The sequence below is a fragment of the Microtus ochrogaster genome, unplaced genomic scaffold (genome assembly GCF_000317375.1).
Source record: "Microtus ochrogaster isolate Prairie Vole_2 unplaced genomic scaffold, MicOch1.0 UNK65, whole genome shotgun sequence".
Classification (NCBI taxonomy): domain Eukaryota; kingdom Metazoa; phylum Chordata; class Mammalia; order Rodentia; family Cricetidae; genus Microtus; species Microtus ochrogaster.
In genome coordinates, this window is record NW_004949163.1 from 2,079,504 (window position 1) to 2,090,643 (window position 11,140).

General features: G+C 39.0%; 1 long non-coding RNA gene across 2 annotated transcripts in view; it reads left to right on the forward strand.

The window, feature by feature from the left end:
* LOC101995128 overlaps window positions 1-10,364 on the forward strand; it is a 45,932-nt gene extending 35,568 nt beyond the window's left edge. For both annotated transcript variants that reach the window (XR_001229481.2, XR_003376620.1), the window contains one exon: window positions 3,059-10,364. This is a non-coding gene — a long non-coding RNA (uncharacterized LOC101995128). The remainder of the gene's footprint in view (window positions 1-3,058) is intronic.
* Window positions 10,365-11,140: the final 776 nt, after the last annotated feature.

The following is an 11,140-nucleotide window of genomic DNA, read 5'->3' on the forward strand; positions in this document are numbered from 1 at the left end:
ATTGTTATTTAGTTAGTATCTTCAAAGCTGAGTGTACTCCCTCTATAACCATATTTAATCAGTTCTATAGTTTTTGTCAATGTCTTCTAAGATCTCAAGTCACAAAGATGTCCCAGGATAGCTGTTTTTAACAGTAGAAAGAGTGTTTTCTTATTCTGTTTCTGCAGTTTTGTTTGTGCTGTGCCCAAAACTTGGAATGCCATTTAATTTTCCTCTGATTCAATATAAATCCTATCCATTCTTCAGGGTAATATTCAGTTTCAGCTCCCATCATGAAGCCTTTCTTGGTCATTCCAAAGCATGTTGCTCTTTCCAAACACATGGAATAGATCATAGGAATAATAACATTTACCCCACTCATTATGAAAATCCTTTTAGAGAAATTCCCCATGTGTGGAATACCTACTATGTGTCAAATTCTATAGGTAACACAAAAAATTGAATGGAGTCTTGAAATGTATAAACGGGTAGAGCTAATTATTTGGACTTAAAACAAAGCCACAGTAATCGATTAGTGTGAATGCTTTAACTGGCTTCCACCATTAGGTACATGTTTATGTGAAGTGTAGGCAGTTTTGATATATATATTTCTTATTCTCTCATACACTAAAAACCAAAAGAATTTTTTCATTGCTATTCTCATTTTTTCTAATAGATGGACAGCAACACTGTATTAGGTGATTACCTTATAGACAGGTAAAATGACTGATAGCAGTATTATAAAAAATGAAAAGAATAATTTGGGAATATTATTCTAAGATATTTGTAGTACTTGTGACATGGTACAGTGTTTATTGAAAATAGAGTTTGACCAGTTAGGAATTTATGTTATAATGTCAACAGCAAACACTAATTGTGAGGCTGGGATATAGCTAGTGCAATACCCTGGGTTATATCTCCAGAAGTAAGAAAAGCAGAAAAAAATAGCTTACATACTAAAAAAAAATTAAACAAAATGGAATCATGTATTATGCTTAACTAAAGGCAGAAATGGAGTAGAAGAAAAGGGAGACCAAGAACAAGGAAACAAACGGAATGGAGAAATAGTAAGAAAAGTGGTAGATACTAATCCAACTCCATCAGTGGTGATTTCAGCATCAAGTGGATTAAGTACTCCCAATTAAAAGTCAGTTGGGGACTGGAGAGATGTTCAGTGGTTAACTGCATACGCTGCTCTTGGAGAGGACCCAATTTCAGTTCCCAGCACACACATCAGGCAGCTCACAACTGCTTGTAACGTCAGCTCTAGAAATATTCAACCTCTCCAGACTCCACAGGCACCTGCCTTCATGTACACACGGCTGCACAAATACAAAAATTAATTTAATATATAATTAAAAGTAATATCTTTAAAAAAATCATTGATTGTAATTGTGGTTTATAAAAAACAAGACTCGAAAATAGACAATTCTGCCATTGTGTTTCAAGATTTTTCTTAAATCTGTTTTTTTTTTTGAGACAGGGCTTCTCTGTAGTTTTGAAGCCTGTCCTGAAACTAGCTCTTGTAGACATGAAGTCTATTCTTAACAGATTCAGTAGGCAGAAAATCAGCAAAAATGTAGTCAAACTGAGTAGGACCACCAATCAACTAAATTTAGTTGACATTTATATAATATTTCAACAACAGTATATTTCCCTTCATACATATTATATATAAAGATGTAATAATGAATATTATTTTGTATAATTAATATATACTAATAGAAAGTTCAGACAAAAATATGAAAGAAAAAGTCATAAATGACTGGAACCTAAAAGTAAGGAGATGGCAAAGCTATATCTTGTGGATAATAAGGAAATTTCATAACCACAATTATACCATTCCCCAAAAGACAATCTACCAGACGCTTTAATATCTAGCCTAAACTAAAAGTTTAATTTAAAAAGACCGTCTACCAAAGCTCAAAGGGAATTGATTATTTGAAAAGGCCTGTATCTACTAAGACATTTAGTTCAAGAATTATCTTGAAAGAATCAGATCAAGGTGGATTCATAGTGAATTTTACCAAAAGTCCCTGAAGAAGAACCTATATCAATTTTCTATAACCTTCATAAGAAAGAAAACAAAAGCGGAAGGGGTATGCCCTAATTCATTTAGTAAGACAAGATAGTATCCAAACTGGCTAGGCCCCCACAAAGCCAGAACAAGAAGTAGGATCAAAACCCAGTGCCATTGTCCTTGGCTTCTCAGCAACCCTCATTGTCAGCCATATTCAGAGAGTCCGGGTTTATCCCCTGCTTTTTCAGTCACAATCCAGCTGGCCTTGGTGAGCTCCCAATAGATCAGCCCCACTGTCTCCGTGGGTGGGTGCACCCTTTGTTCACCTTCCTAGACCAGGATGGAGGGGGGAGGACTTCGGACTTTCCACAGGGCAGGGAACCCTGACTGCTCTTCAGACTTGAGAGGGAGGGGGAGAGGAGTGGGGGGAGGGCGGGAGGAGTGGGAGGCTGGGAGGAGGCGGAAATTTTTTTCTCAATTAAAAAAAATGATAAAAAAACCAAATACATATATGCATATATAGCATAAAAAAAAGACAAGATAGTATAACCGAAAAAATACAGGGCCATGGCTTAACAGTTGTAGTCTTGATCTCAGCTACGTACCGATATGTGCAAATCACGAAACCTCTCTCAGTTTCGGTCCTTATTAATAAAGTTCAGCAAATACGCTAGACATGGAGGTGCACACCTGTAGTCTAAGTACTCAGAAGGTGGAGAATGGAGGGTCAGGATTTTAAGGCCAATGTGGACTACCTGATACACTGTCTCCAAAAAAATACATTTTACAATATTGTTATAGATTGGATTGTGTTCTCCTCCAAATTCATAGTTTGATGCCCTAGTTCTGATGTGACTGTATTTGGAAATAGGGGTTTTAGGGAGGTTATTAAGGGTAAATGAGATTATATTAGTGTGACCCTAATTTAGTAGAACTGCTATCTATTTATTTAAGAAGAGAAGAGACATCAGATCTCTCTCTCCCCCTCTTCCCCTTCTCCTCTCCTTGCCCCACCTCCCCCTCTTTCTCCCCCTTTCTTCTTTCTCTGCACAAATACAGAAGAAAGGCCATTTGAGGACACAGTGAGAAGATGATGATTATCTCCAAGCCAGGAAAAGAAGCCTCAGCAGAAACCAATCCTGACAGAGAGTTTGGGTTTTCATCCTCTACAACTGTGAGATAATGAATGTGTTGTTTACAGCACACAATTTGTGATATCTTGTTGTGACATACCAAGGTGTCTAATCTAACTCTTCCTTAATATTGGAAATGTTTCTTAGAAGCAAATGATCTTTGAAAATGGTAAAGCCATCTGTATTTGATATTCTTATTTCCCCCTTTCCACCATCAAGACATTTAAAACTGGGATAGGTACTTACACTGTATGCCTGGGACTCATTTCTCTTTAGTTTTTAGCATTTGATTTCCAACATCATGGCTAAGGTCTGACAAATCCTGATTTGGCAATACACTACAGAGAGAATGAAGAGAAAGGAATTGTCCCAGATTTCAGTCAGAAGAGTATTCTAAGCTTGGGTAGTGATGATGGAGCACTCTGACCTGTGTGGCACCATTGGTTTAAAGACTTTATTTTTACTATTCTTTAGATCACAGTTTGGAACTGAGTTATAGAATAGAGTTATCTCCTTATTCTCTCCATTTGGTCTTTCTTCCCTAGCTAATTCCAAAGTATGCAAGCTATACACTTTCTAGCTTTTTTCCTTCATAGCCATTATCTAGGCACCACAAACAGAGATGGAAAGAGACAGGTTTAATCCAAAGCACCAGTTTCCATTACCTTAAGCTGCCTCAATGATTTTTCTGATGGGATGAAATTTCTTGCACTTGGTCCCAGGCCCAAGGTATATGCAATGCTTCAATGAAATTGCTTGCGACACATTGAAGTGAGTGCCTGGGAACTATGAGTTTGTCGAATATTTTTTAAAAGACTCAGAACTTCTTGTACAGGCACTGAACTAAGGAGGGGATAGCTTTCAAAGTTTTCACTTGCCGTGGAGAGCTACCCTGCTATGGAAAGTGTTCTGTTCTGTGAAGGACACAAAGATACATATTCATAGGCTATGTCAGAGAGAGTGTGTTCCACAGGTTTCATGTGAAGTCCTCCACATTTTGGTGCCAATCTCCCCTCTCCAGTCTAATTTCCTGTTACACTTCCTACTTCAGTTGAGTTCCTTATTTGTGTCTTTGCAGTTCAGTTGTTGGACCATATAGTAGGCCTCGGGGCTAAAAGACAAGGCTTATTTACAGGCCCTTCTTCCAGACACCCAGGAGCTCAGAGGCTCAGAGGAGTCTTTTAAAGTATCTCATGTGGTTAACGGAATTGTAGAAGCTTGCTTCACATAATAGAGAAGTTGTGCACGATGGGATTCCATTTATGTCATCCATATAGAAGGAATAAAGACCAGGGATAAGGCTTCTGCCACACACAGTACTAAGTCCTATGATAGAGCTCTCTTGTGTGGGGTTTGAGCAATTCACTTTTTGGAACATACGCAGGTATAATATGACTTTTCTGCTTCACCATAGGGAAGAGTTTAGGAAACTCAAAAACTGAGATACAATCGGCACTGTATTTTCTCTCAGCAGTAAATCTTTGTTCCTGAGCAAGATGTTTGGTTCTCATAACGATGTTCAGAAATGTGTGGAAAGTGCTAACAGTCCAGCACACACATATGCAAAAGTCTTACCTTTAATCATCTGGGAATAACAGGTTCCCATGTTCTACCCGTTTCCCTTTATGTCCACATTGACAGGAAGATATTTGGTGTAATGGAGATGTGGATGTTCCAGATGAGAAAAGAGAAAGATGTTGAGGAATGTGTGTTGAGGGCTACTGCATATCAAGGGGACTTGAGATGATGGCTATTCTGACTTTGGCGCTGTGCCCTGTTGATAGTGGGTCCCGTTCCTCCAGGGATTTCCAAAGCAAAATTTAGGGACAAAATGCAAAGATTAAGGGATAGAAAGGCTGCTCCCCAAATTGAAGCTTGGTGTTTGGAAAAGAATATTCATAAGGACACGATAAGGCACATAAATTCTAGTCTTAGATCTGCCCTTGGCTTGTGCTCTGACCTTCGGCAAGCCACTTCATATTTTTGGATCTCAGTTTCTTTCTATCTTAAAGAAAGTGTTTGGAGGCCAGATGTGGTAGTGTATACCTTTGATCCCAGCATTCAGGAGACAGGTGGGTTTCTGTGAGTTGAGGCTAGTCTATGAAGTGAGTTTCAGGACAACCAGGGATACATAGTAAGACCCTATCTCAAAAAATGTCAAGAGTGGTTTTAGGCTGATGCTATTGCTCAGTCAGCAGAGTAGTTTCTATCACCAAAACCACCTATACAAAGCATGGTGGTACATGTCTGTCTGTAATCCTAGCTCTTGGGTGGTAGAGGAAATCTTGAATCAGAAGTTCAAAGTCACCATCAGCTATATTTTGAGTTTGTGGACAGCCTGGGATATATGAGACTCTATCTCAGAAACAAACAAAAGATCAGTTTATCTCTGAAGTGTCTTCATACACTGACCTTTAGTATATTTTTGGTCCCTTGAGTTCTCTAGAGAAGGAGCAAGTGCCCAGACTGTTAAATTTAGACTGGAAGTTAAAGAATATGAAAAGAATAAAAGAAAAATCTTTAAAGCACAAAACCACAACATGTATCATGTTATTGGTATTCTACTCTGTGTATTTCCCACAATAAGTATTTTGTCCTATTGTTCCCAGGGAACAATTGAAGTGTCTTGGGAAACGCAATTTTCATTGTTTCAGTTGTATCTCCTAAATTGCTTCATTGAACCAGAAAAGATTTCAGCAAGTTTTTCAACAAGAACCAGTGTCAAATTTTTGTTTCAAAAAATATGGTCACCATAACTCTGTAGCACTCACCTTATCTTCCTTTCTAGGTTTTTCTCATACATACCAAATTTTCCATCTGTGTAAGTAAGTAACGCCCAAGAAAATGGAAACTGATTAATATAATCTGTTGGGATCATCTGTTACTCACACATGACATGTGTTTGGAAATATAGAGTCAGTCATTCTTTAAGACAGATATTATATGTATTGTTATTGCTTGCAATAGATGAAGAGACAAGTTATGTTTCCCTCTTGTGACATTCTAGAGATAGAGGGCAGAAGAAACTGGGCAGCAGGGGAAATTAGCAGGAGAAGCAGAAAGGCAGAAGTTTCAAATATCCATTGTTTGCAGCCTGTGCTGATAGTGAATGGGAACCAGCATGTTTGGATTTAGGTAAAAGAACATGTAAGCTATGGCTGCCTGGACATCTGTCTCTAGTCTTGACCTCCCTCCTGGGTCATAGTTCTCAGTCTGGCACCCTAAGTGCATTTCTCTTCTTGCCAAAACCTGTTCTTCTCCTGATTTCACTGTCCCTGTTACTGGCAGTACTTTCTTCTTATCAATCACTAAAAATGATAAAGATGGCATTTACATTTTTTCCCATTACCCTGATAAATCTAGTCGGTGGCCAAGTTGTGGTACTATTTCTTTACAGTTTCATCTCACAATGGGCAACCTCTTCCACATTTCACCAAAGCATCCTTTAGTAGACCCTCATGACCCCTCATCTCAAATGTGTGATTAACTCTTACCCGGTTCATTTTCTCTAAACCTCAATCAATCAATCAACACACACACACACACACACACACACACACACACACACACACACACACACACACACAACCTTTAGCATTCCTTCCTCCGAATTGTTAGGCTAAGTATATGGAGAGGTGATTTTCAGGGTACATATGCATTTTGCGTTGAGAGGGAAGAATGGATTGTTTTCTCAAGAATATTTGGAGGCAATTTCAGAAGTTCATAGTGACATAAGGAAACACTTGCTCCTAATTAAGAATTGTGTTTTTGTCTTGAAGCACTTGCCCTGTATGCCGTGCCTCTGAACTTGAATGTTCCATCAGGCCCAACACCTGTAGATCTCCCTCCCCACAGCTGACTGATATTTTTTTACTTCTTTCTGTGCACACTTAGAACTGCTGGATGCCTTCTTGTTGCTTTTTACCCCCAAGCCTCATCTGATCTTTCTCACAGATGTTGGGGATTCAGGGATTCCCCATAGGTTTGAGTGTCTCCTCCTTCATTACTGGCCTTGGCCTCTTCCCACAGCCATGTTTCCATCACTCACAGGGACTTGGCCACATGGCAGATTTGCTGATGGGCTCCTCAGCCATCTCCCACAAACCCAGGCCAAGAGGTGACATTCAATCTATCCTCAGTGTATACCTCCATCCTGCCAAAGCTGTAAAACTGTCTGGGATTATAGTCCCTTCCAGTTATGTGCATGAGGAGGCACTTTCCAAAGACATTGATCAATTCCCTAATGATCTCATGGCACAGCAGGTAGAGACCCTGTGGTTTGCAGCAAGAAAGCCAGACCATAGCAACAAGTCCTTCAGGCTCAGTGCTCTGAAACTCTCTCAAGTCATACGGCTTGAGAAGACCACTGGATATTTTGGAAATTGTCCCAAACACAATTAAATATTCAGGCAGAAGGGGAAAGAATTGCTGGAATACAAAGGGCCCAGCTCAATGGGGGTTATGGGGTGACCCATCCAACTGGTGCTTCCATCCCAGTCACCACAGATCTACCATCTCCTTCAGTGGGCCTGCTGGAGTCAGCCTTGTCTGCATCCAGGGGCAGCTCTAGTGGGCTTGCCCAGTATCCCAGGCATGTGCAACACTTCCACCTAACTCAAACCACATGCAGAAGATCATGTCATACTTGGCGCATAACCAATCGAGAAAGGCATCAGAGGGTGTCCAGACCTCAGCTTGTTTGAACAAATGTTCAAAAAAACATTTCTGAAGGGATATTCCAGAAAAACATACTCACTCAAGGTCTTAAAACAGATGTTCAGACTGTAGGATTCAGTTGCTTTGCAGCTACTATTATCGCATACAATAAAGTGGGACCAAATCATTTTAGGCTTGAACTCGGGTGTATGTTTAGCTTTCTTTTGCATCTTTATTGTTGGCCATGGAAGGGTGTGTCCAAGGGGAGAACATAATGCTGAGAGGCAGCATGCTATTGTGATTTACTCTCTGGCAGTAGAGTCAGGCAGGCAAAGGCTTTGCCCCCTGACTAGTTTGGTGTCTTAACCTATCATAGGCTCACTTTGTTTAGCTACAAAACTAATGGCAACATTGCTGAGTCACTACTTTTGTCAAGAGAACTAAAATGTTACATATATAGTGTATACCATGGATTAAACACTGGGCCAGTACAGCTCTGTTGTCAACACTATCACCTGCAGGACTTTACTATTTACTATTATTAGCACTGCAGCTGCTGCTGCTGCTGCTGCTGCTGCTGCTGCTGTCTCTAGGACAGGATCTATTCCAAAATCAGATGGGGAGCTGAAGAGGGCCTCAGCTTTGTTTTTCTGGGCCATAGAGAAGGTAAGCACACCAAGGACTAAGACTCAGGACATCTAGCTTGAAAGGAAGGAAAAGAGAGCAGTGCAGAGTTCTTACAGTTTATTTTCCTTATCCCAGACCAAAGCTCTTCATCTGTCATTAGTGTGCTATGTAACCTAGTTTGAGCCTCTTTAGATAATGGTGTTTCACTAGTTACCCTGTGGCACTTGTTTGCAGGTAAGCTGACCTGCATCAGAGACCTAGTCTGGGAATGGAATGTGCCTAAGCAACTGATCCCAAAGAGACAAGGACTAGCTTCGTTTAATGGCTCTAAGCTACCCAGCTCACAGTCCCCATGTATGCTGTAGCCACCACCAGAATCTTTGTAAGTACTGGCAAACAGTGATATCCTGGGCTCACTGTTATGTAGGTGGAGACTGCTGGTCTGTTTCCTAGCTGCCCAGACCCAAATAATCACACGGAAACTATATTAATTAAAACACTGCTTGGCCTATTAGCTTAGGATTCTTATTAAATATCTCTTACACCTTAAATTAACCCATTCCCATTTTTTTTTGTATTTTACCACGAGGCTTGTGGTTTACCAGGAAGGTTTCAGGTTGTCTGTCTCCTTCGGTGGCTACATGGCATCTCCCTGACTCCATCTTCTTTCTTCCTCTATCTGCTTGGAATTTCCACCTTACTCCATTCTGCCCTGTCATAGGTCAAAGCAGCTTTATTCATTAACCAATAAAAGCAACACATATGCAGGACTTCCCACACCACTGCCAGAATTAGAACTTTCCATATAGCTATCATTTGTATTTCACTCCTCCATTAATACTTGCTGTGCCAGGATAGCTATTTTATTTTACTCCTATGCTGGGGATATGACACCAGGGACTTGTGTATGCTAAGCAAGTGCTCTATCACAGAGCTGCATCCCAAGATGGATCCATAGTAACTCTTTAAGGAAGTTTTTCTATCTATCCATACATCCATTAGCACCTTCCCCCACATCCACCCACCTACCATTCAACAGGTATTTATTGTGCAATGACAACATCCAAAACATGGCTGTAGGTGCTACCAATAAGGCATGGAAACTGCTGTTGTGAAGCTTACAGTCCAGCCACCTAGTCTGGCCAAACATAGTATGCCATGAAAGTTCATTGCAAAGTTTAGTCTGGACTTTTAGAACCAATTTTAGTCAGTCCTTCTCAAGTGGACATGCCTTTTAGGGTACTTGGGTAGAGAGTGAGGGACTGTCCTGCATTCATCCTGAGCAAAGATTATAAGGGAGGCCTGGGACAGGGCTTTAGTAACAATGTGATTGCATTTTGATTTCTAAGATTAATCTAGTTGATACAAATTGTGAACTTACTTTGTTGAAAGTAAATTTTGAAATGTGACAAAAACCAATGTGATTGTGTTATTGTCTCACAAGCTGGCTCAGAAGGCAGTTCTCAGAGCAGGGTTTCAAAAATACTCTCAACAATGGCAACATCAGAACATATCCTCAGAAGGACTATTTCAGACAGTTCTGTACATATCTGAGTGTACAAATCCTGATCTATTAAAAACAAACATTGCTAGTACCTAATTTATTCAAAAAAGTAAAAAGAAAGAAATGCAGACTTAAATTCTTAATTTAATTATTGAAATATTTATGCACTATATGTTTGGATTTATGACTGTCATACAATTAATTCATTTTAATGAAAGGAATTTTTCTTTGCTCTTAGCTATTTTTAGTCTGTTCATGCATAGTCTTCTGTATGTGAGTCTTTGAAGTGAACAGCATGGCTATTTAGCCATTGTCTTTTTATATATATAAAAGTAAATTTTCCCATTACAGAGCAGGCCTGCAGAAATACTGCCTTCTACCTTAAAGCCAGTGTATGATCAAGTTAACTTGTATTTCTTTTGCAGAAGAATGTTAAATCAGGAATTGTAAACAATTCCTAGGCAATGTGTTTAACGTTCATAAGTCATTCCTAGAAATTGTTCACAATGCCTGTAACATATATGCAGCTAGCAAGATACCTGAAATAGCCTTCAAGATGCTAACTATCTGTTCCTAGGACAGCTCTGTAGCATGACTTTTTTTTGTAATCAATTTTACGTATGTATCTGTTAATTTGTCTAGATGTTAATAATTATAGTAGTAGTACTAGTTGATTTTCATTGTTTCCAAGAATTTCTGAAATTTTTGTCAGTAATTTGGTGATACAAGGTTTTGGACATGCTTATTTTAAGAGGCATTAGAAAAAAAAACAATGAAGAGTAAAGGTAATTGAACTTGTCAGGTGAGTCAAGGCCCTGTATAAATTTTATTATTCCTTCATGAAAAGTTTAGGCAAAGCTTCATTACCTTTTCCCCAGTTCATTTCCAACCAGTTTTTAATATTCTAATTCCTTTGGGCTTTCGTAAGTCATGTCAAAGAAACTTAATCATTTCTACCGATCTTACTTTGTCATGAAATTTTCTTGCCTTGTTCACTTATCAGCTAATGGAACTTGATATTCATATAATGTAATTATTTAATTTATGTACTTGATTCCTATCTGAATTTATCTATTTTCATTTACTATTTTGAAATAATCTTCCTATTGGTTTACATTAGCACTGATGTATGTTATATCTAGGTAACTACTCTAAATCAATTAAGAGATGAAAGTAAAATGTTTGAATGAGTTTTGGCCTTGAGTGTTAAATCATATCAAG